Genomic DNA, 26,732 nt, shown 5'->3' with positions numbered 1-26,732 from the left:
GAAACTAAGAACAGATCCTTTGGTATGTTAATAATGAGATCAGATGTTGTGTATTTAGTGTATTAGTAATATTTGAGTAATATTGTAAATATATTACTTGATTAAGCATTCTTTGTTTGCTAACACAATTCATTACGGGTTATACATAAGCAGTACGTGAATGGTATATGTCATTATGCCACCACGTCATATGTGCGTGCCTCACTAAAGTAAAACAAAGTAGACATGTTTGTGCCCAGCTCTTATGTTTTTCTTTCAATTAATTTCTCTAGAAGAGAAAATATACTTGAGATAACGCCTGCTTCCCTCCAAATAATGTTATGGATCCTTCACCTCCTGTCTGGGAAGACCGATATGGGTAAAGCCCTCCCCACCATTGAGGGCAGAAGCATGATAATAAAAAGCAAGAAGCTCAATGGACAGAGAATTTTGGAGAATTACTGAATGGACCACCACCAGATGAAGACCGTTACACACAAGAGGCAGCGGAGGTTCTCAACATCAACTAAAGGACAGCAAAACTCCAGGACGGGACAATTTGAACGACAAACTGCTTAAAGCTGAACCAAAAGTTGCAGCAGCCATCCTGTAACCCCTGTCTACTACAATCTGGAAACGGGGCCAAGTACCCAAGGACTGGACAAAGGGAGTCATTGTTAGAATTCCCACGAAAGGAGAGCTAAGTGATAGCAAAAACTGGCACTGCACCACAGTCTTGACAGTGCCCAGCAAAATTCTTACCGAAGTCACTGTCCAATGGATTACAGATGCCGCTTATGTGTGCTTGAGGAAGAAGCAAGCTGACTTCAGGAAGAACAGAGGCTGTGTCGACCAGATCGTCACAATGCGTAGCAAAATAGAGCAATGCGCAACGGCAGAGAGAGCTTTTGAAAAGGCTCTTGATAGCATCGGCAGGGAGGGTCTCTGGAGAATTCTCAGATCATATGTGATTCCCTGCAAAATTGTTCAGTCCATCCAGAGGTTCTATGCTAACTTCACCTGCACAGTTGAGTACAGCAACTTGAGCTTTGTAGTCAAGACAGGAGTCAGGCAAGGCTGTGTGAGGTTGGCGATATTATTTAACCTGGTGATTGACTGAGTTATGAGGCAAACAACAGGAGAAAAGCAGAGAGGCATTAGGTTCGCTCTATTCTCTACTTTGGAAGACCTTGACTTTGTAGATGACCTTGCATTAATTTCACATACACACCAGCACATGCAAGAGAAAACTTAGGACCTGCGTGGCTTTGGTGGTCAGGTTGAACTCAGGCTCAGCCAGAGAAAGAGTGAGACCATGACCCTCAAAGTAGGGTCTCCTCCTCCCATCTAGACATTCAGCATCAACACCCAGCACCGGCAGATTCGCCTACAAGGGCAGCATCATTTGGCAAGTAAGTGCGATGAAGGACGACTTTCAGCAAAGACTCAGCAACATTAGAAATCTTTCAGAACAACAAACAACATAAGGGGATCAACTAGGTACAGCATCCACATCAAGGGCAAGCTTGTCCCAGAGGTGTGCTCTGTCCACTCTCTTGTATGTGTCAGAATGCTGGCACATGACAGAGAGCGACCTTGCTAAGCTATCGTCATTTCACACCACGAGCCTCTGAAAGGCACTCTGTATCTTCTGACCAAGAAGCATCTTCAACCATGCCCTACACCTTCAGTATCATCAACAGAACATGGCCACAATCATCATGAAATGTTGGAGATGGATTGGGCACATGATGAGGAGAGGCCAACTTCATTATCAAAACAGCGCTTTACTGGATCCCTGAAGGGCAGAGGGAATGTGGAAGACCAAATACAACTTGGCACTGTAACATAGAGGCAGAAATGAGGACCATGAACACACCTGGGGCACAACAGAGAAGATGGCCAAGAAAGGACAGAGGTGGAGGATCTTCATTGCTGCTCAAAATGCCAGCCAGTGTAACAGGCAGTAAGTAAATAGAGGTTTATTCTAATCTAGGGAAGGAATTACTTGCTCGCTGGGCGTGGAACAAAGTTTCATTCTGCTGACTGATTCCGGGGATGGTCAATCCAAGAGCAATTGATAAGGATACCCCCGTATTCCATGAAATTCAGAAAAATGAGAAAAGGTCTCACTGAAGCAAGGGAATTGATGGCAAAGATGCTGAGAGAATGTTGGGGTGCATAACTGGAACACACAAGCTTCAAAATTAGGATGGAGACGAGTAGAAATTTGTTCAGTCAAATGGTGGGTGAACTTTATTGCAAAGACTTGTGGATGCTCTAATCATCCATTATATGAGCAAGCTACATCAACTGGTTGAGTGATCTCATAACAATGACCTTGCACTCAACATCAGCAAGACCAAGGCTTTGATTGTGGACTTCTGAAATGGAAGTCAGAAGAACACATATAATCGAGGAATCAGGAATGAGAAGGGTGAGAAATTTCAAGTTCCTGAACACCAACATCTCAGAAGATCTGTTGTGGGTCCAAAACATTAATGCACTCTCGAAGAAGCCTCAACAGTGGCTGTATCTCACTACAGGCTTGAGGAAATTTGTTATGTCAAAGACTAGCAAATGTCTACAGATATACCACAAGAGCATTCTAATGGTCCTATCACCATCTGATGCAGAGCCTTCAATGTCCAGGATCAAAAGGGATTGTAGACAGTTGTAAATTCACCCAACTCCATCATGGGCACAACCTTCCTCACGGTTGATGAGGACTTCAAGAGGCAGTGCTTCAGTGAAGACAGCATCCATTATTAAGGACCCTCACCATCCAAGGCATGCCCTCTTCTCTTCATTACCCACCAGGGAGGAGGTGTGGGAACTTGGAGACCTACAGTCAATGTTTTAGGAACAGCTTCTACCACTCTGCTGTCAGGTTTCTGAATGGTCCAGGAACATTACTTCACTAGTCCTCTTTTGCACTATTATTTTTGTAACACAGCAGAACTGTACTGTACCGCTGCCACAACTCAGCATATTTCATGACAATTGCCAGTGATGAGACCATAAGACCATAAGATATAGCAGCAGAATTAGGCAATTTGGCCCATCGAGTTTGCTCTGCCATTTAATCATGGCTGCTCCTTTTTACCCCTCCTCAGCCTGATTCCGATTCTGACTTGGAAGATGATTATTCAAGGTTATATTGAAAGGCAGGACAAGTTCAAAGGGCCAAATGGCCAGCTACTACTTCTTCATGCATTTACAGCCTTCATGCACTAAATTCTCCCAGTGCAAGATGGGACTCTTGTGGATTTCCAAAGCTTCAGCTTGAATCCAAGGGAAATATCTCAGTACCTACATTAGCTAGACTGCACTAGGTCACATTATACTAACAAAGGCAGCATTATGTCTCAAAAAGTTCCCGCTCTTCAGTAGTTATATCCAGCAACGACAAGGAGGCTTAGTAACAGCTCATCTCACATGGTGGGCTTCTGTAACCAGGCAACAAAATCAGATTTAATAACCTGCACATCTCTGCTGAATAATCCTGTCACATGTAAAACTCATCTGCAGGGGCCCAACTCTTGTATACCTGTGATGCAGGGATTTGCAATTTGCATCTTCACTGAAGAACTGAGTTTGTCGGCTGATTTTCAGAGCCATGCTCAACAAGGTCTCCACATAACGTATGGTCAGGCTGACTTTTGTTGGACTTCATGTCACTTACACGGTGAAATGCTTGCTGAACCAGCATGGGTAATTTCACTCACCTCAAAGCTGAACTGATTCCACAACCTATGAACTTACTTGCAAGGATTCTACAACTTACAGAACATAGAAATCTACAGCACATTACAGGCCCTTCGGCCCACAATGTTGTGCCAACCATGTAACCTACTCTAGAATCTGCCTAGAATTGCTCTACCACATAGCCCTTTATTTTTCTATATATGTACCTAAGAGTCTCTTAAAAAACCCTGTTGTATCCACCTCCGCCACCATCGCCAGCAGTCCATTCCATGCACCCACCATTCTCTGTGTGAAAAACTTACCCCTGACATCCCCTCTGTACCCACTTTCAAGCACCTTAAAACTATGCCCCCTCGTGTTAGCCATTTCAGCCCTGGGAAAAAGCCTCTGCCTATCCAACTCATGTTCTCAATAATATTTATTTGTAAATTTACTTTGAATTTAGAGATATCTGAACTTTGAATGGGTTATCCTCACTAGCCCCATGAGATGGCAAAGCCAGGTTCACACACTCTGAACCTTGCAGTCACCTTTGTTTAGAATCATTTACAAACAGAAGACCAAAAAGAGGTACTCTGTCCACGTTTGGTGCAGGATGGACAGAGAGCTAAAAGTTGTTCTTCAATTCTCAGCCATAGTGACTATTGATAGTATGCAAGTCTACATACAGAACATCAGGAGGGTTCACATCACAAGTCCAATTCTGCCCTCCCCTGCCTCCCATACAGACTTGAAGGCAAAAGAGACCGCAGATGCTAGAATCTGGAGAAATACACAAAATGCTGGAGAAACCCAGTTGAACAGGGCAGCAGCTATGCAGAGAAAAAGACAGTTTTGAAACCCTTAACCTGGACTCTAGGTGAGGTGTCAGTCAACTGTTCATTTCCCTCCATAAGATGCTGTCTGCCCCACTTAGCTTCTTTAGCATCTCATTTTTTGCGCCTATACAGACTTGTTTGCCAAGGCACATTACCTTGTGATTCCTTTCCTTGCCGACATTTACATGAAAAAATGTACAACTTTGAGAAAAACTATACATAAATAGACAAAGACCATCAAAGAACCAATGTGGAAATACAAATAATGCCAAGAACATGAACTGTCAATAGTCTTTGAAAGTGAGACTGTAGATCATAGAATCAGTTCGTAGTGGCGATGGTTCAGGAGCACGATGGTTATAAAGTAATAACTGTTCCTGAAGCTGGTGGTGCAGGACTTAAAGCTTCTGTACCGCCTGCCCAACAGCAGTAGCAAGAAGAGAGCAAGGCCAGATGGCGGGGTCTTCGATGACGAACACTGCTTCCTCCTGATGTGGCTGATTTTTGGCTTGTGCCTAGGCCCTTGTGTTTTTTTTTTGTGCCTATAAGCTGTTTGCCTGTTGGTTATGTCTGTGTTTCTTTGTATTTGTGATTTTAGCTATCTGCTCTGATCTGTACGGCACTTTGGTCAACGTGGGTTGTTTTTAAATGCGCTATATAAATAAATTTGACTTGACTTCTTGTGGCAGCGTTCCATGTAAATGTGCTCAATGTTGGGGAAGGCTTTGCCTGTGACAGACTGGGCCATATCCATCACTTTCCGTAGCCTTTTCCATACCTGGGCACTGGAATTTCTATACCAGGCCACGACGCAACCAGCCACTGTGCATTTAGAGAAATGTGTCAAAGTTTTTGATGACATGTCGAATCTACGCAAACTTTTAAGGAAGTAGAGATGATGACATTTACATGCTGAAACTAAGAACAGATCCTTTGGAATGTTAACAGCAAGGAAAGGAGTTCAAATCCTACTCTGATGCCTTGGGATTTGTCATCTACTTTTAGCTGTAACACAGTAATAAAAAAACAGAAAACCATTGGAACAAAATAACAGGTATGTTGTGAATTATTTTGTTCTAACCCAGACTAGTTCCATGCTATAAGTTCAGTGGTATTCTCAGAATAGGATTCTGCATGGAGCTGATGGGACTTCAGTGATTTGCTAATGATTCCATAAATTTAGTTCCTCAAACTCCGATATACACTAATTCTTCTGAAAGTATTTCTCTAACAAGCTATGAGAGTTATAAATTGTCAGTTATACCTGACCCATTTTGTGCAGAAGCTATTGTTGGAACTTCAGTGACTGTAAAATTGGGATAAAGCATGAATCATTCTGCTGTTGTCAGAGACAGAGAGAGAGAAATTACAATGCACGATGAAGCAACTGCTTCAGCCACAATGAATAAATGAAAACTTTGGAATAAATCTTCCTTAAATGGCTTAAGCTTGGTCAGCTTCGCATTGGCTTGTTAAGTGCATTTTGTGAGTTACGAAGCCATAAAACTCCGGAGGCCATAGCTTTAATCAATAATTAAGGAAGGATTCACAAGTCTTGCCACCACAAACTGCAGTGTCTTGCTGGGAATGGAACCATAACTATGAGATGGTCACAAGCACACTGATCTCAGAAGCCTGGAAATTTACATCAGAAATTAGTGACTGGGGGCATATAATCTGAACATCCATTTCTGCACAGTACTGAGGGAGTGCTGCATTGACAGATGAGCTGCCACTAGGTGAGACTTTGAACTATCTACGAGTCTAGTCAGAATCAGAATTAGGTTTAATGTCAATGGCTTATGTCCTGAAATTTGTTATTTTGTGGCAGCAGTGCATTGCAAAACATAATAATAAAACTTTAAATTGCAATTAGATAGATATATTAAATTAAGTGTAAAAATAGAGCAAAAAATAGTCAGGTAGTGTACATTCGTTCATTGTCTATTCATAAATATGATGGTGGAGGGGAAGAATCTGTTCCTGAAACGTTGAGTGTATGTCTTCAGGCTCCTGTTCTTCCTCCTTGATGGTAGCAATGAGAAGAGAGTAGGTGCTGCGTGATGTGGGTCCTTAATATTTGTATTTGCACAGTTTATTGTTCATTGATCCTGTTTACAGTTACTTCTCTATAGATTTGCTGAGTATGCCCGCAGGAAAAAGAACTTTTTGAGGCATTGCCTTCTGAAGGTGTCCTCGATGCTTGGGAGGTTAGTGTCCATGATGGAGCTAGCTGAGCTTACAACATTGTGCAGCTTTTTTCCTGATCCTGTGCATGGCCCCTCACTACCTGACAGTGAAGCAACCAGATAGAATGCTCTCCGCGGTACGTCTGTAGAGCTTTGCGAGACTCTTTGGTGACATACTGCATCTTCTCAGACTCCTAATGAAATATAACCGCTGTCATGCTTTCTTGGTAGTTGCATCAATAATGTTGGGCCCGCATTAGATCCTCAGAGATATTGATATCCAGGAACTTGAAAGTGTTCACCCTTTCCACTGCTGATCCTTCGATGAGGACTGGAGTGTGTTCTCCTGATTTCCCCTTTCTGAAGTCAACAATCAATTCCTTGGTCTTATTGATGTTGAGTGCAAGGTTGTTGCTGTGTCACCACTCAAACAGCTGATCTACTTCACTCCTGTACACCTCCTTGTCATCATCTGAAATTCTGCAAACAGCAGTCATGCCATCAGCAAATTTGCAGACGGCGTCTGAGCTATGTCTAGTCACACATCCGTGGGTGTAGAGAGAGTAGAGCAGTGGGCTGAGTGTTGGTTGAGATGTGCCAACTGTTGGGCGTCAGCGAGGAGGGGATGCTATTTCTGATCCGCACTGACTGTGGTCTCTCGGTGAGGAAGTCAAGGATCCAGTTGTAGGGGGAGGTACAGAGGCCCAGGTTTTGGCACTTGTTGATTAGAACTGATGGTGTGAAGGTGTTGAGCACTGAGCTGTAGTCAATGAACAGCAGCCTGACGTAGGTATTGCTATTGTCCAGATGATCCAAGGACAAGTGGAAAGCCAGGGAGACTGCAATCACTGTAAATTACTGTGGCAATAAGCAAAGTTCAAAATTCAGAGTAACATTTATTATCAAAGTACATTCATGTCACCAGATACAACCCCGAGATCCTTTTTCTTGGGAACATACTCAGTACATCTATAGAACAGAAACTGTAAACAGGAAAGAGCAAGTAGAGCACAGAAGACAACAAACTGCGCAAATGCAAATATAAATAAGTATCAATAAATAACAAGAGCGTGAAATAACAAGAGAAGGAGCCCTTAGAGTGAGATAGTTGATTGTGGGAACGCCAGAAATACAATGGGTGTACTTATCTTCTTTGGTTCAAGAGCCTGATGGTTGATGGGTAGTAACGGTTCTTGAACCTGGTGGTATGTGATGGAAGCAGAGCATGGCCTGGGTGGTGAGGATCTTTAATGATGGATACTGCTCTTCTATGACAATGTTTCATGTAGATGTGCTTAATGGCTGGAAGGGCTTTACCCATTATGTACTGGGCCGAGTCCACTACCTTTTGTAGGATTTTCCATTCAAAGGCATTGGTGCTCCCGTACCAGCCCGTAATGCAGCCAGTCAATATTCTTTCCAGCACACATCCATGGAAGTTTGTCAAAGTTTTTGATGACATGCCAAATTTCCAGACTCCTAATGATGTAGAGGCGCAGTGGCACTCTCTTTGCAATTACATTTATATGATGAGCTCAGGACAGGTTCTCTGAGATAGGGACACCTAGGAAATTAAAGTTACTGACTCTCTCCACCTCAGCTCTTCCAATGAGTACTGGCTCATGGACCTCTGATTTCCCTCTCCTGAAGTCTCCAATCAGCTCCCTGGTTTTGCTGACATTGAGTGAGAGGGTGCTGTGATGACACCACCCAGCCAAATTTCCAATCTCCCTCCTGTATGCTGATTCATCATCATCTTTTATATGGCCCACAACAGTGGTGTCATCAGTGAATTTGTATATGGTGTATGAGATGATGGTATTAAATGCTGAGCTGTCATTGATAAAGAGCATCCTGATGTATGCACCTTTGCTGTCCAGATATTCCAGGGTTGTGTGAAAAACCAATGAGATGGCATCTGCTGTGGACCTGTTGCTTCGGTAGACAAATTGGAGAGGATCCAAGTTGCCACTCAGACAGGAGCTGATATGTTTCAACACCAGCATACTGCAGTGGGTCCAGGTCCTTGCTTAGGTAAGAGTTGAGTCTGTCCATCTCAAAGCACTTCATCACAGTGGATGTAAGTGCCACTGGGCAATAGCCACTAAAGCTGTTCATCCTGCTCTTCTCGAGCACTGCTCTAATAGTCACCGTTTTGAAGGTGGGAACCTTCAATTTCAGCAGTGAGAGTTTGAAGGGATCCAGGAAAACTCCCGCCAGTTGGTTAGCACAGCCTCTCAGAGGCCTGCCAGAAACACCATCAGGGCCTGATGCCTTGCAAAGGTTCAACCTCTCCAAAACAGAGACCACAGGGACACCAGATGCTGCAGGGATTTGCACAGGTGTAGTTTTATTCTCTCTTTCAAATCGTACATAAAAGATGTTGTGCTCATCTGGGAGAGAAGCATCACGGCATTCATGATGTTAGGTTTTGCCTTTTAGGAAGCAATGGCCTGCCAGAGCTGAAATTCTGTGTCTAACTTATATCCCTAAACGTCCCTGGCCCGATTTTGGGGAGATTAGGTATGTTACGTAAGATTCTAGCAAATTATTACAGATTTATTTATTTATTGATTTATTTTCTTGCATCCAAGGGAGTAAAACTCTTTATATTGCGCCTCCGTTGCAATGTATAAGCAAAGAAAAAAGGGGAATGTGGGAGGATATTACCCAAACACTAAGCTAGTATACATAATTGATCTGACTATGTATAGTCAGATCAATGTACAGTCAGATATGCAATCAGATCAATGTGTATTGATAAATCTGATGGCCTGGTGGAAGAAGCTGTCCTGTAGCCCATTGGTCTGGGCCTTAACACTGTAGTACCGTCTGCCAGATGGAAGCAGTTGAAACAGTTTGTGGTTGGGGTGGCTGGAGTCCCTGATGATCCTCCGGGCTCTTTTTACATACCTGCAGCTATAAGTATCCTGAATAGACGGAAGTTTACATTCACAGATGCACTGGGCTGTCCGTACCACTCTCTGCGGTGCCCTGCGAATGAGAGTAGTGCAGTTCCCGTACCAGGCGATGACACAGCCAGTAAGGATGCTTCCAATGGTGCCCCTGTAGAAAGTCCCGAGGATTTGGGGACTCATGCCAAACTTCTTCAACCGTCTGAGGTGAAAGAGGCGCTGTTGTGCTTTTTTCCACTACACAGCCGGTATGTACAGTCCGATCCTCGGTGATGTGTATAGGGAGGGTGCTCAGGACACAGCCACGGGGGGCTCCTGTGTTGAGGGGCAGAGGGGCAAAGGTGAGGGAGCCTATCCTTACCACCTGCTGGCGATCCGACAGGAAGTCCAGGACCCAGCTGCACAGGGCAGATGTATGGTGGAGACATTCCAATTGCTTGCATCACCATCTGGTATGGAGCCATGGCACAGAATCAGAAAAATCTGCAGTTGGCTACATCGTGAGCACTAGCATAGAGGACGCCGTCAAAAAGTGAGACCTCATAGAGGCAGCATCCATCATTAAGGACCCCCATCACCTAGGACAGGGCCTGTTCTGATTGCCACTGTTAGGGAGGAGGTACAGGAGCCTGACAAAGCCCACCTATCATTTAAAGAACAGCTTCTTCCCCTCCACCATCAGATTCCTGAATGGAGAAAGAATCCACGAACACTATCTCACTGTTTTTACTCTCTTTGCACTACATATTAATTTCATAAGAGATAATATATAGAAATACGTGTTTCTATTACAATTTATAGTTTATTTGATGTATTGCACCGTGCTGCTGCTGCAAAACCATAACTTTCATGACATACATTCACTGGCCACTTTATTTAGCACACCTATACATCATATCTAATGTTCGCAGCTCAATGCATAAGAGCATGCAGACAAGCAAGAGGTTCAATTGTTCAGACCAAACATCAGCATGGGCAAGAAATGTGATCGAAGTGACTTTGTTGGTGCCAAATGGAGTGGTTTGAGTACCTCAGAAACTGCTGATTTCCTGGGATCTTCACGCACAGCCGTCTCTAGAGTTTTCAGAGGATGATACAAAAAAACAAACAAATTCCAGCGAGCAGTAGTTCTGTGGGCGAAAATGCCTTGCTAATGAGAGAGGTCACAGGAGAATGGCCAGACCGGTTCAGGCTGATAGGAACTCAAACATCCTCACATTACAACAGTGGTGCGCATAAGAGCAACTCTGAACGCACAACACATCAAACCTTGAGGAGGATGGGCTACAGCAGCAGAAGAACACACAGGGTTCCACTCCTGTATCAAATAAAGTGGCCACTTAGTGTATATCAGTGACATTAAACCTGATTCTAGTTGAAGATGAGCGGGGAGTTATTCCCAGGTCAGTCCGGTATTTATCCCACAGCTGGCATGAGTAAAAGATTACCTGGTTAACCTGCGCGTAGATGTGGAGGACTGCTATGTGAAAATTACTTGCTGGTTTTTCTGAAGAGGTCAACTTCAGAAGTAATTCACTGACGGTTGAGTGCAATGGGATGGCCGAGGAGTTAGGCATGCGTCACCTGGCACCTGGGAGTAAACTTCACCGGAATGACTGCAATAAATCAGAAAGAAGAATCAAAGGTAGACAAAAAATGTGTGGGGTGGTTGCCAGTTGACGCTGACTGTGATGCCCAAACATGGTGGAAGAGCTGAGCAACACATTCGCAAGGAATGCCTTCTCAGACAGGATACTGGCGTGCAGGGCACCTCATGTTCTCCGCTGTGAGGGGATACCAAGTGGTTCTCAGGGTTGTGGATGCTGGCCAATGGATACCGTGCCCAATTGTGGTGTTCATAATGTTTTACTGGCTCAACCAAGGCTGGTAATCAATGGGTGCAATACTCTAGCATAGCAGTTTAGTGTAACACCATCACAGCACCTACGATTACCATTTGGGGTTCAATTCTTGCCACTGTCTGTAAGGAGTTTGTACATTCTCCCCATGACTGAGTGGGTTTTCTCCAACTGCTCCAGTTGCCTCCTGCATTCCCAAGATGTACGGTTAGGGTTAGTGGGTTGTGGGCATACTATGTTGGTGCCAGAACCATGTTGAGACTCACAGGCTGCCCAGCACAATCCTCACTGATTTGGTTTGATGCAGGACATTGCTCTTCACTGTACGTTTTGATGTACATGTGACAAATAATGCTAATCTTTAAAGCTTTATCTGAATCTTCTTATTTGATTAGTACAGCTTCCGACTGAGCTTAACATTAAGTCACTGATTCACATCAGGACCGAACCAAAGAAGGAATTCTATAAGGACAGGAAAAGCCCTCCCTACCATTGAACATATCTACAAGGACAGCGGCCACAAGAAAGCAGCATCCATCATCAAAGATCACCACCATCCAGGTCATGCTTTCTTCGCACTGCTGCCACGGGGAAGGAGGTACAGGACACTTAGGTCCCACACCACCAGATTCAGAAACAGTTATTACCCTTCAGTCACCAGACTCCTGAACCAGCGAGGATAACTTCACTCACCTCAGCACTGAACTGATTCCACTGCCTATGGACTCACTTTCAAGGGCTCTACAACTCATCTTCTCAGTATTTACCTATTCATCATTACTTTTCTGTATTTGCACAGCTTGTCTTCCTTTGCGCAGTGGTTGTCAGTCTTAGGGTGTAGGTTTTCTTTGATTGTTCAAAGGCTCAAAGGTACAATTTAATGTCAGAGAAGTGTATACAATATATATCCTGAAATGCTTTTTCTTCGCAACTTTTTCTTTGCGGTACTGTGAATGCCTGCAAGAAGAAGAATCTCAAGGTTGTGTATGGCGACATAAATGTACACTTTGATAATAAATTTACTTTGAAATTTAGACTAAACAAATGCCTCTGTGAGAGGCATCAAGGAAACACAGAGTGCAGGGGACAACTTTATTTCCAGAATATGCCACCGGATTGTAAAGGAAAGCATCGCTTTGAACTAATTGGGCTGCAGTAACTCACTGAAGATTAATGTAGTTCAAAGACCATTTTGTTCTCTCCTCCCTTGATACAGTATAAAAGCTGCATTAAAACACTCTCGGCACAGTATAAAATCTGCATTAAAACACTCCTTCATTCTCACTGCTGGTGCCCCGCACACTGTTGATCGGCTTTCCCATTTGACAGGAGGTCTGATCCAGCAATTGAATCAAGCAATTTGCACTCTACTGCTACCGCAAAACAACAAGTTTCACTTCTGTTAAGACAATGATTAAAAATCTTGTTCTTATTCTGAAAACCTTGGTTTTAAACTATAGAAACACACAGAGAGCTCGAGGAACTCAGCAGGTTGGACACATATATGGAGAGGAATAAAGAGCCAATGCTTCGGGCTAAGACCCTTCATGACTGGGGGAAGTCAGAAAGAATGGGGGGGGAGTCAGACAGAGAGAATGGGGGGGGAGTCAGAGAGAATGGGGGGAGCTAGATAGACAGAATAAGAAGGTGGAGGAGGGGAAGGAGTACAAACTGGCAGGTGATAGGTGAAGCCAAGTGAGGGGGAAGGTGGGTGCCTCATTTAAGCAATAATCTTTATGTCAATTACTATGAAACACACTCAGTGGCGACACGGAGAAACTGAACTCCTTTCGGATTCAGGCTGAACTACAGCGGACAGGGAGGAGGTCTGGCCCCACACATGTAACACGTAGGCCCACCAGCATGTGGACACACCCTGGTGCTCATGAACTAGGTCCCCAGCCATGGGTAAATAACCCCACTGCCCCGTGGGAGAGACAAAGGGAGTAAACCCAGATAGCAAATCCGGAGTGAAGCCCCTAAGGCGGCTGGAAATCACTGAACATCCTCAGGTAGCTCCTGCAGCCGAGTTGGTACCAAACATATTGCTTCATAAGCTTTCCTTTGGCCTACACTGGTGATGCCAAGAGGGGGATCTTGATGACTGGGCATCTCAGGATCTGCAGACCTTCAGCCCAGGCTTGTAATGATGATCATCATCCATTGTCCTTCGAGACAGATGGATGCCCACCACCAACCATACTCAATGGCCCTTCCTCCTGTACCTAATAAAGTGGTCATTGAGTATACATTCGTAGTCTTCAAGGTTCAACATGTTGTGCATTCAGAGATGCTCTTCTGCACACGCTGTTGTAGCACGTTTGATGAACTGTCACCTTCCTGTCAGCCTGAACCAGTCTGGCCATTCACCTCTGACTTCTCTCATTAACAAGGCATTTTCGCCCACTGAACTGCTGCTCACTGGATTTTTTTTTTTGCATGATAGTCTGCAAACCCTAGTCTGTTGTGTGTGAAAATCCCAAATCAGCAGCTTCTGAGATACTCGAACAACCTCATCTGGCACCAACAATCATTCCATGGTCAAAGTCACTTACATCACATTTCTTCCCCATTCTGATGTTTGGTCTGAACAACAACTGAGCCTCTTGACCGTGTCTGCTTGCTTTTATGCACTGAGTTGCTGCCACACAATCGACTGATTAGATATTTGCATTAGCGAGGAGGTGTACAGGCATACCTAATCAAATGGCCATTGAGTGTAAGTGGCAAGTACAGGGAGACCACATGGAACCATGTAACCAGAAGACAACAACATTAGTAAATTCTACCAAGTTAACAACAGAGGGCTGCTTTGTTGAACAATTGTGTTAGCTGTGACTTGAAGGCTAGAATTTCCACAAGTTAGATGCATGACCCACCTTCAACTCTTGAAAAAGTTACCCTGGGTCACATAACGATTCACTACTGAAGGATTTGGCACTACAACAGAACACAGGTTGAAAATGTGTGTGTGCAGTTTGTTTAAAGCAAATCTGCGAGGCAAGTTTCTTCCCCCACACAGACAGTCTGTCGATTCCTGGAACACACTGCCAGGGGAGTGGTGGAAACATTACGATATTAGTGTTTAAGAGGCATTTAGAAATGCACATGAACAGGTAGACAATGGAATGAAAGGATAGGGACCTCATACAAGCAAGTGGGATTAGTTTAAAAATTAGCATCAGGGTTGGCACAGACATGGTGAGCCTCAGGGCCATGCTGTTGCCTGTTTACAGCCGTCCAGTAGAGAGCCCTTGGAGTCAGTGAGTGCCAGGGGCAGGGTGGTGCGGTATTCAAGCTGGGCTGTGCTGTCCCCGGTGTTAGTGTGGCAGAGGACAAGCCATAATGTGTTCGACTGCAGACTGCTGCAACATTCATGGACTCAGGGTTTTAGGTGTGACCATATTCTACTGATATCTTATATGCGTCTTGTGCTGTGTATGACTGTAGGTATTGTGTTTTGCACCTTGGCCCCGGATTATCGCTGTTTCATGGGTATTCATGTAGAGTGGAATAACAATTAAACGAACTACTGTTGTAAGAGGCACTCTTTTTCACATGAGACATTAATCCCCATCAGAGGATGGAATGAATCTCTTGGTATGGTATCAAAGAAGAACAAATGAGTTCTCTCTGTTGTATTCTGGCCAACAATCAAAATATGTATTCTGTAATAAGTAATCTCTTCTTGGTCAGACCAGGCATGGACAAATTCTGCAGGCATTCCAGGTTGGCCAGTGAGTGCTGGGCCACATCTCCAGATGATGGTTGTCCATCATCAATAGAGTAGGGCAGCTCAGTGTCATAGCGATTGGTGTAAAGCTATATTGTGCCAGCTGTAAGACTGGGCTTCAGTTGCTGCTTCGATAAGGAGTTTGTACATTCCTCCAGTGCCCCTGTGGGTTTGCTCTGGGAGCTCCGGTTTCCTCACACATTTTAAAGATGTGCAGTTAGGGTTAAAGAGTTGTGGGGATGCTCTGTTGGCATCAGAAACAACTCTTAAACAAGTTACCTTGGGTCACGTAATGATTAATGATTGGGATTTGGCATTACAGCAGAGCACAGGTTGAAAATGTGGTGGGGGGGGGGAGCAGTTAGTTTAAAGCAAATCTGCGAGGCAAGGTTCAGCACAATCCTTACTGATTTTAGTTTTTATTTATAGCACAGAGTAGGCCCTTCCAGTCACACCACCCAGCAATCCCCCTCATGTGATGGGGATTAACGTCACCTGGGAAAGTTAATCCTAGCCTAATCATGGGACAGGATAATTTACAATAAGCAATTAACCTACAAGCCAGTACAGCTTTGTGTGGGAGGAAACCAGAGCACCTGGAGGAAACCTACGCAGTCACAGGGAGAATGTACTAACTTCTTACAGGTAGTAGCGGGAATTGAACCCGGGTCGCTGGTACTGTAAAGCGTTGTGCTAAGCACTACGCTACCATGCTGCAAATGACACACTTCACTGTACATGTAACAAATAAAGCTAATCTTCTCTCCTCTCCTTAATAGACTCCCAATGTGGATGGATGATTTTCAAGGAGCCTAAATTCCAGGATATTGCTGGCCAAAATTGGATCCCTGATGCTATTTTTAGAAAGGATTAACTCCATTGCGCAAGTGAATATTAAAATAGTGCTTCTTATTCAACAAGATACAGATTCTTACACTAGTTTATTATTACCATTGGTGGGATCTTGACATATGCCAACTGAATTCAATGCTTTTATACTATAATAGTGATTACACTTCAAAAATGTATCACTGTTTTAAAGTGCATGATTATGTACGGTAAGTGGTAACATGTGTTTTTGAATTGCAAAACCAATCAGCACCATTAAAGTTACCCATGTGTAGTGTACATCTGGTAGCAGCTACTTCAAACTATATAGGAGAGAATAAATCTTGCTCTTAATTTTCTGCTAACTTGACCTTGTTTAAGAAGCTTCAGTCGCTTAGCATTCAAGCTGGGGTAGTAAATTGGATTAGACATTGGGAGAAGCCAGTGGTTGTAAATGATTGCCTCTCTGACTGGAGGCCTGTGACTAGTGGAGTGCCGCAAGAATCGGAGTGGGATCCTTTGTTGGTTGTCATCTATGTCAATGATCTGGATGATAATGCGGTTAAATGGATTCAGCAGATTTGCAGATGACCGCAAGATTAGGGCCATAGTGGACAGCAAGGAATGCTGTCAAAACTTGCAGTGGGATCTGGACCAGCTAGAAAAATGGGTGGAAAAATGGCAGATGGAATGTGATGCAGACAAGTGTCAGTTGATAGGACCAGTCTGGGTAGTGTTTTTACAAAACTATAAAAGTTTATTTATATAACAATTGCACAAAGTACAGACATTCAGTACTTACAAGACAGTGAGTATACTCAGATTAAAATATGATTACTGCTGTCTGTTAAACAGTCAATACTCCGGGGGGGGGGGGGACCACCGCTTCTGGAAATCTCCCAATATAGCCATTGTGACCGCCTATCTCTCTCTCCAAGGACAGCCAGGTACAAGCACACCCTTGGAAGAGGGGTAGGCAGTCGATCCAGGCAGAGCCCTCCACTTTCTGCCGCCTAGACCCATGAGTGCAGGAGCAAGCCCAGCAGGAGATCCTCCTCACGACCCACCCTCTTCCGAACTGGGTGCCCATCTCAGAAAGAGAGTATCAGCTCTCAGAAAATGTTACCTAACGCTGCACAGTTAGGCCACTGAGGCTCACATTGTCTCCCAATCAATCGCATTCCCCCCTCCCCCAACTTTGTGTCCAACTGACCTACTCCCTCTTACAAATCAACCAACTTCCCCTTGGACACAGCTCAATCCATTATGGAAACCAACCTGTCCTCCATAGACAGCTCTGCAGTCCTCAAAAGACTCAGCAAAGCGGTCAGCATGATCAAAGCCCCCATCCACCACAGACATTTTCTTCTCCCCTCTTCTGCCAGGCGGAAGATTAAAAAAGCCTGAAAGCACGTACCACTAGGCTCAATGACAGCTGTTATGAAATTAATAATAATTCCCTTGTATGGTAGAATGGACTCTTGACCTCACAATCTTCCTCGTTATGACCTGACACCATATTGTTTACCCGCACTGCACATTTTCTGTAGCCTTTACTCTTTATTCTGCATTGGTCTACCTCAATGCAGTGTAATGTGAGTTGTATGAACGGCATGTGAGACAAGCCTTTCACTGGAGAAGTACAATCCGCGGCCACTTTGTTAGATACATCTGTACACCTGCTCAGTACGGCAAATATCTAATCAGCCAATCATGTAGCAGCAAACTGAATGCAAAAAAAGCATGCAGACCTGGTCAAGAGGTTCAGTTGTTGTTTGGACCAAGTACCAGAACGGGGGTAGAAATGCGATCCAAGTGACTCTGGCTGTGGGATGATTGTTGGTGCCAGGCGGGGTGACTTGAGTATCTCAGAAACCGCTGATATCTTGGGATTTAAACACACAACAGTTTCTAGCGTTTACAGGGAATGGTGCAAAACAGTGAGTGGCAGTTCCGTGGGTGAAAACGCCTCGTTAATGAGAGAGGTCAGAGGAGAATGGTCAGACCGGTTCAAGCTGACAGGAAGGTGACGGTTACTTATATAACCACACATTACAATAGTGCTGTACAGAAGAGCATCTATGAATTCACTTTAAACCTTGAGGGAGATCGGCTACAGCAGCAGAAGACCACGAACATACACCCAGTGGCCACTTTATTAGGCACAAGCGGTACTGAGTGCCCACAGTGTGTATATTGGTAGATGTGACGATAATAAACTTATACACTATCGATTATTTTGCCATTCATCTACACATGAAATAACTTATTACAGTGGCCAACTAACCCAGCAGCACATCTTTGGGATGTGGGACTCACCGAGAACTCGCAAAGTCTGCACAGACGGGGCTCGAGCCAAGTCCCTGCTGCTGAGAAGCAGCAGAACCTACTGCCTGTTCCACTTAGAGAAGGTGAGCAAAGGACAGCTTCCTTCCACCAACACAGACCAGGATAATAAGCACTGCTGGGCTGACAGATTTAGGTCATACTCTGCGCAGGATGGCAAGCTTCCCAGTTCCGCTGCTCTCAGGCTGTGTGATATCTCATTAAAAGTTAGCAGCCCCATCTCTTCAGGCCTGTGGGTTTTATTTTCGCGTACATTACTCCTTGTGTTTATACCTTATGCTGGCCATGGCAGGAAGAGTCAACCGTCTGAGAGAGAAACAGATCTGTGTTGATAAAAGACAGATTCACCTTGATGTTTTATAATCCTTGTGCAGTACCTAAACAATCAGGAGGATAAAGAGATGACGACAGCGAGGTTATTTCAGTATGTACTCTGAGCCCAGCTAGGTGGTCATAAATTGCTGGTGGGCTGAGTGGGTAGACGGGGCAGGGAGAGTTAAGATAACACCTACACATTAACCGACGGCCCCCTCCGTGAAGTGTGTGTGGGGATACAAGAGTGCTGTCTCCCATACGTGGGTGCTTGGCAACCCTGGATGGGCAGGACTAGCCCGAAACGTGGTGCCTGCTGGAGCTCGTCATCCACACTGATAGAGCTCTCGGGCGAAGAGAACCAAGTGCCCTGATCCCAGGCTGTATTCCAAGGGTTGCCATCCATGCCCACACAGGGTTAAATACTAATGGATAAGCTGCTGACATGCGCCTATGCACAATGTCTCCGGATCGAATCGGCTACACTTCTCATGATGAGCCACTGCTATCTGTCAGTACAGTGCTGAATATTGAATGTGAACATACCATCTCCCATGGGTCGTGTTCTTTAAATTAAAAGGTTTGCGAGAGTGAGCAATAGGAGAGGGATAGACAGAGAATGGGGAAGAGACAGACAGAGGAGGTTGTGAGGCAGATAGACAGAGGCGGGGGGAGTAGAGACAGACAGACTGAGGTGGGGGGGGGGGGTGGGGCAGACCAAGGGGGTAGAGAGTGAGAAAGAGAGAGAGAAAGAAACAGAGCAGGGCAGACAGACAGATGGGGGCAGATACACAGAGTGGTGGAGAGACAGACAGAAAGGGGGAAAAAGCCAAAGGAAAGAGGGGAGAGAGTGAATGGGGGAGAGTCAGACAGAGAATGGGGGGTCAGACAGAGAGAATGGGGAAGTCAGACAGAGAGAATGGGGAAGTCAGACAGAGAGAATGGGGAAGTCAGACAGAGAGAAAGGGGGGGAGTCAGACAGAGAGAATGGGGGGGAGAGTCAGACAGAGAGAATGTGGGGGGAGAGTCAGACAGAGAGAATGGGGGGGTCAGACAGAGAGAATGGGGGGGGTCAGACAGAGAGAATGGGGGAGAGTCAGAGAGAGAATGGGGGGGTCAGACAGAGAGAATGGGGGGGGTCAGACAGAGAGAATGGGGGGGGTCAGACAGAGAGAATGGGGGGGTCAGACAGAGAGAATGGGGGGGGTCAGACAGAGAGAATGGGGGAGAGTCAGAGAGAGAATGGGGGAGAGTCAGACAGAGAGAATGGGGAAGTCAGACAGAGAGAATGGGGGGGTCAGACAGAGAGAATGGGGAAGTCAGACAGAGAGAATGGGGAAGTCAGACAGAGAGAATGTGGGGGGGTCAGACAGAGAGAATGGGGGGGTCAGACAGAGAGAATGGGGGGGTCAGACAGAGAGAATGGGGGGGTCAGACAGAGAGAATGGGGGAGAGTCAGACAGAGAGAATGGGGGAGTCAGACAGAGAGAATGGGGGTTCAGACAGAGAGAATGGGGGTTCAGACAGAGAGAATGGGGGTTCAGACAGAGAGAATGGGGGGGGGTCAGACAGAGAGAATGGGGGGAGAGTCAGACAGAGAATGGGGGGAGAGTCAGACAGAGAGAATGGGGGAGAGTCAGACAGAGAGAATGGGGGAGAGTCAGACAGAGAGAAAAGGGGCATAGCAGATGGGGGCATAGCAAAGCAGTTGTGGGGGCAAGGCAGCGGGTAGAGGGGGGCGAGGCAGACAGGTGGGGAGGGCAAGGCAGATGGGTGGGGGTTCTGAGGCAGACAGGCGTGGGGGCGCGAGACAGTCCGCTGTGGGTGTGAGGCAGACAGATGAGAATGGGGCATGAGGAAGACTGATGGTGGGGGGGTGAGGTAGACAGACAGAAAGGGGAGTAAGGAAGATAGTCGGGGGAGCGAGGCTGGCCGACGGGGGTCAAAGCTGACAGACAGTGGTCTAGGCAGACAGATGGGGGGCACGAGGAAGGTTTTGGAGTCGATGATTAAGGATGAGGTCTCAGGATACTTGGAGGCACATGATAAAATAGGAGCTAGCCAGCAAGAGCCCTGGTCTCCAGGGACAATGTTGCCTGACAAATCTGTTGGAATGTTTTGAAGAAATATCAAGCAGGATGAACAAAGGAAAATCAGTTGATGTTGTGTACTTGGATTTTCAGAAGGGTTTTGATAAGGCTGCAAGGTGTCAAACAAGCTAGGAGCCCCTGGCATTACAGGAAGGTTTCTAGCATGGATAAAGCAGTGGCTGATTGGCAGGAGACAAAGAGTTAGAATAAAGGGAGCCTTTTCTGGCTGGCTGCCAGTGACTAGTGGTGTTCAACAGGGGTCTGTGTTGAGACCAATTCTTTTTACATTATATATCAATGATTTAGATGATTTAATTGATGGCCTTGTTGAAAAGTTTGCAGATGATATGAAGATAGGTGGAGGGGCAGGTAGTTTTGAGAAAGTAGAAAGGCTACAGAAGGACAGAAAAATTAGGAGAACGGGCAAAGAAATGGCAGATGGAAAACAGCGTCAGGAAATGTATTGTCATGCACTTAGACAGAAGAAATGAAAGGGTTGATTATTTTCTAAATGGAGAGAAAATACAAAAAATCTAGGTGCAACAGGATTTGGCACTCCTTGTGCAGGATTCCCTAAAGGTTAATTTGCAGGTTGAACCTTTGCAATGGTAACATTCATTTCAAGAGAACTAAAATATAAAAGCAAGGATGTAACGTTGAGACTTTATAAAGCACTGGTGAGGGCTCACTTGGAGTACGGTGAGCAGGTTTGTGCCCCTTAACTTAGAAAGTCCGAGCTGAAACTGGAGAGGGTACATAGGAGGTTCATGAAAATGATTCCAGGATTAAATCCTTTCCACAGGGATTGGTCCCTACATGACTCCCTCATACATTCATCCCTTCCCACTGATTTCCCTCCCTGCAACTTATCACTGCAAGTGAAACGAGTGCTACACCTGCCCCTACTCCTTCTCCCTCACTACCATTCAAGGCCTCAAGCAGTCCTTCCAGATGCAGTGGCATTCCACCTGTGAGACTGTTGGGGTCATCTACTGTATTCTGGTTATAAGACCAGAAGACAATAAGACATAGGAGCAGAATTAGACCATTCATTCCATCGAGTCTGCTCCGCCATTTCATCATGGCTGATCCTGGATCCCACTCAACCCCATACACCTACCTTCTTGCCATATCCTTTGATGCCCTGACCAATTAGGAAGCTACTAACTTCCACCTTAAATATACCCATGGAGTTGACAGAGCATTCCACAAATTCACTACTCTCTGCCTAAAAAAAAATTCCTCCGTACTTCTGTTCTAAAAGTTCACCCCTCAAATCTGAGGCTGTTCCGTTTAGTTCTGGATACCCCCACCATAGAAAACATCCTCTCCACATCTCCCCTATCTAGTTCTTTCAACATTAAGTAGGTTTCAATGAGATCCCCAAGCATTCTTCTTAATTCCAGTGAGTACAGGTCCAAAGCTGCCAAACACTCCTCATATGTTAACCCTTTCATTCCTGGAATCATCTTTGTGAACCTCCTCTGGACTCTCTCCCATCACAACAGATCCTTTCTGAGATATGCGGCCCAAAATTTTTGACAATCCTCCAAGTACGGCCTGACTAGTGTCTTATAAAGGCTCAGCATTATCTCCTTGCTTTTATATTCTGTTCCACTTGAAATAAATGCCAACATTGCATTTGCTTTCTTTACTACAGATTCAACCTGTAAATGAGTCTTCTAAGAGTCTAGCATGAGGACCTTCTCCCCGTTTAGATAATAATCTGCACTATTGTTACTTTTACCGAAATGCATTCGCATACATTTCCCAACGCTGCATTCCATCTGCCAATTTTTTGCCCATTCTTCCAATTTAAGTCTTGCAGCAATCGCATTGCTTTCTCAGCACTACTTACCCCTCCACCTATCTTTGTATCATCTGCAAACTTTGCCACAAAGCCATCAATTCCATTATCCAAATCACTAACAAATAATGTGAAAAGTAGCAGTCCCAATACTGACCCCTGAGGAACACCACTAGTCACTGGCAGCCAACCAAAGAAGGTCCCTTTTATTCCCACTCGCTGCCTCCTGTCTCTCAGCTATTCCTCTATTCATGCCAGCGCCTTTCCTGTAATGCCATAGGATTTTACCTTGTTAAGCTGCCTCGTGCAGCATCTTATCAAACGCCTTCTGAAAATCCAAGTAAATGACATCCATTGCCTCTCCTTTGTCCACCCTGCTTGTTACTTCCTTGAAGAACTCTAACAGATTTGCCTGGCAAGATTTCCCTTTACAGAGACTTTGACTTATTCTATCATTAGTCTCCAAGTACCCTGAAACCTCATCCTTAATAATAGACTGCAACACGCTCACAAACACTGAGGTTAGGCTAACTGGCCTATAATTTCCTTTCTTTTGCCTTCCTCCCTTTTTTTAAGAGTGGAGCGACATTTGCAATCTTCCAGTTGTCTGGGACCATGCCACAATCAAGTGATTTGTGAAAGATCATGACCAATGCACCGATTATCTCTCCAGCAACTTCTCTCAGGACTGAGCTGTAGTCCATCTGATCCAGGTGACATCCACCTTAAGACTTTTGAGTCTGCCTAACACTTCTTCCTTTGTAATAGAAAAGGCACTCATTCCTGCTTCCTGATGAGTCACTGTCCTCTGGCACTTAGCTAGTGTCTTCTACAGTGAAGACAGATGGAAAGTACCCATTAAGTTCATCTACCATTTCTTTGTCCCGCATTAGTATCTCACCAGCATCATTTTTCAGTGGTCCAATATCAACTCTCACCTCCCTTTCACTCCTTACATAGCTGAAAAACTTTTTGGTATCCTGCCTTATATTATTGGCTAGTTTGCCCTCATATTTCATTTTTTCCCTGTATTATAGCTTTTTAGTTGCCTTTTGTTGGATTTTAAAAGCTTCCCAATCGTTCAACTTCCCACTCACTTTCACTGCCTTAAATGCCCTTCCCTGGGCTTTCATGCAGTCCCTAACTTCCCTTGTCAGCCACGGTTGCCTACCCCTGCCACCTGAGAACTGCATCTTCTGTGAGACATATCTACCCTGTGCCTTGTGAACTAGTCCCAGAAACTTCAGCCATCTCTGCCTTGCCGCCATCCCTGCCAGTACCCTCCTCGAATCCACCTGGGCAAGCTCCTCTCTCCCGATGCGGCCTCCTGTACATCGGCGAGACCCGACGTAGACTGGGAGACCACTTTGCTGAAAATGGCCACCCATTTTAATTCCCCTTCCCATTCCGACATGTCAGTCCATGACCCCTCTACTGTCGCGATGAGGCCACACTCGGGTTGGAGGAGCAACATCTTATATTCTGTCTGGGTAGTCGCCAACCTGATGGCATGAACATCGATTTCTCAAACTTCTGGTATTGCCGCCCCCCCCACCCCCGTTCACCATTCCCCATTGCCTTTTCCCTCTCTCACCTTACCTCCTTACCTGCCCATCACCTCCCTCTAGTTCTCCTCCCCCCTTTTCTCTCTTCCATGGCCTTCTGCCCTCTCCTATCAGATTCCCCCTTCTCCAACCCTTGCATCTCTTTCACCAATCAACTTCCCAGCTCTTCCCTTCACTCCTCCCCCCCCACCCCCCCCCCACCCCGGTTTCAAATATAGCCCTGTGTTTCTTCCTCCCCTCCCCCACCCCACCTTCTAACTCTGACTCCTCATCTTTTTTTCTAGAGCCCCGATGAAGGGTTCGGGCCGAAACGTCGACTGTGCTTTTTTCCATAGATGCTGCCTGGCCTGCTGAGTTCCTCCAGCATTTTGTGTGTGTTGCTTGGATTTCCAGCACCTGCAGATTTTGTGGCAGTCCATTATCTATACCTTGTTCAACCTCTCCTCATAGGACATGGTCTCAAATCCAGGCAGTATCCCAGTAAACCTCCTCTGTGCTGTCTATAAGGCTTCCACATCCTTCCATACAATGAGGTGACCAGATATAAACACAATACTCCAATTGTGTTCTAACCAGTTAATGTTGTGTTCTAACATTACCTTGCTGTTCTTGAACTCATTCCCCCAACGAATGAAGGCCAACACAACATATGCTTTCTTAACCACCTGATCAACTTCCTTAGCAGTTTTCAAGGCTCTATGGACATGAACCCAAAGATCTCTCTGTTCCTCCCCACTGCTAAGAATCCTGCCATTAACCTTGTACTCCGCCTTCCAAAGTTCAACCTTCCGAAGTGCATCACTTCATCCTGTAACCAGGGAAACACACTAATCCCCTTTAGGGACTGTGGTGCAAGCAGGGAGCAACAACAGCGGGGCAGTTATAGAGCTGGACGCAAGGAAAGCGGCACTTCGACCCCGTATGTCCGTGCTGACCAAGATGCTCAGCCAAGCTAGCCCTATTTGACCCACGCCCCTCTAAAGCAGACTACAGTCAGAAGAGACGATCCCTGGGTATCTGTGGTCAGATTAGCCAGCAACTGAGGTTAGACTGAAGAACAATCAGAGAGCAGTATAAGTTGTACCCCCTGCCTGCGTGGGACTGCCGGAGGTTCGGAGCTCAGACAGGGATACGGGGACGGTTTCGCCCTTCCCCTTTCTCTGTCTCTTTGTGTGCGTGTCCGCGTCTCAGTCCTGACTGTTGATAACAGCGGCGCTCGCCACTCAGTCGGTGCCTGAACCCCGGTGGCTGCCCGCCTCAGACTCACCCCGCCAGGCACCAACCAGCCACAGGTCCCTCGCCTCTCTCCAGCCGGCGGAGTCCACCCCAAGGACAGCGACGTTTCTCAGCAACTTTGCGACGGGCTGGCCTCGGCTGTGCATTGTTCGCCGGGGAAAACACAGGCATATCTCCACCCTCCTCCCACCCCCATCACCCTCTGGTCTGCAAACGCTTACGACCGAAATTATCAGAAAACCCCTCCAAATAAGTACAACTCAGCCCCCCCCCCCAGCAAAAGGGAAGTGGGAGTGTTACTCTGCAGTGGATAACAATTCGTCATTTTACATAATCTGCTCTTTTGAATACAATATAGATGTTGAAGGGTTCGCACTACCTGCACGGTCCGGTCGCCACGCTGCAGGGTCAGTGAATCGAGCTCCTGATCACTGACCTGTGAATGTTCCACCACAGCCGGAACGGCTCCCACTCCGTCTTTCGACTCCACATAGGGAGGGTCTTCTGCCCATCTTCCGGAACCAACCTTAATCCACACGGGGAGTTGGATGCAGAGCCAGGTGACCACAGCCAAGGACCGCAGGCGGAATTTTATTGGTCTATTAAAAAAAAGAGGCTTGCATTTCCGAAGCGCCTTGGATGTTTAAGTACTTTCTTAAAGTGTTGCCGCTCCTGTGACGTTGGGACCGCGGCAGCTTATTTGAACGGAACAAGCTCGGCAGCTTGTTGAACCGTGTTGTTTGAGGGTCAGATATGACCCCCCCCCCCCCGGCCAGGCGAGACCCTCCTGTTCTTCAACCTGACGGAAGAGACAGGATCAGTATCTGAATATCAGCCTACAACAGTCGTGCGCCTCCAGCATCGCAGCATTCCCTCAGTATTGCACCATCGCTGCAAGATAACATTGTCGTGCCGAGTCCCTGCGATGAAAATCAAATTATTAGACATAGTGAATAAAAACTTGCAATCCAGTGCTGCAAAGGCAAACTCGTTGAAAGCAAGTTTGTTCACAATAAAAATCAGGGTGGCAGTGTGAAATGTCAGGAGGATGTTATGAGAATGCAGGGTGACTTGGACAGGTTGGGTGAGTGGGCAAATGTATGGCAGATGCAGTTCAATGTGGATAAATGTGAGGTTATCCACTTTGGTGGCAAGAACAGGAAGGCAGATTACTATCTAAATGGAGTCAAGTTAGGAAAAGGGGAAGTACAAGGAGATCTAGGTGTTCTTGTACATCAGTCAATGAAAGCAAGCATACAGGTACAGCAGGCAGTGAAGAAAGCTAATGGCATGCTGGCTTTTATGACAAGAGGAATTGAGTATAGGAGTAAAGAGGTCCTTCTGCCG

General features: G+C 45.7%; 1 protein-coding gene across 4 annotated transcripts in view; it reads right to left on the bottom strand.

Moving 5' to 3' along the window:
• LOC140717249 (kelch domain-containing protein 8A-like) overlaps positions 1–25,964 on the bottom strand; it is a 48,193-nt gene extending 22,229 nt beyond the window's left edge. Inside the window, exons 1-2 of one of the 4 annotated variants that reach the window (XM_073030616.1) lie at positions 25,765–25,964; positions 11,058–11,225 (exon numbers count right to left, since the gene is read on the bottom strand). The gene's annotated coding sequence lies outside the window, so the exon portion shown is untranslated. Of the gene's footprint in view, positions 1–11,057; positions 11,226–18,348; positions 18,656–25,764 lie in introns of those variants that run through there. The other 3 variants (XM_073030618.1, XM_073030617.1, XM_073030619.1) reach the window with 3 other exon arrangements.
• Between the last annotated feature and the right edge of the window lie 768 nt (positions 25,965–26,732).

This window comes from Hemitrygon akajei, chromosome 27 (genome assembly GCF_048418815.1).
Source record: "Hemitrygon akajei chromosome 27, sHemAka1.3, whole genome shotgun sequence".
Classification (NCBI taxonomy): Eukaryota; Metazoa; Chordata; class Chondrichthyes; order Myliobatiformes; family Dasyatidae; genus Hemitrygon; species Hemitrygon akajei.
This window is presented reverse-complemented; position numbering and strand designations above follow the sequence as displayed.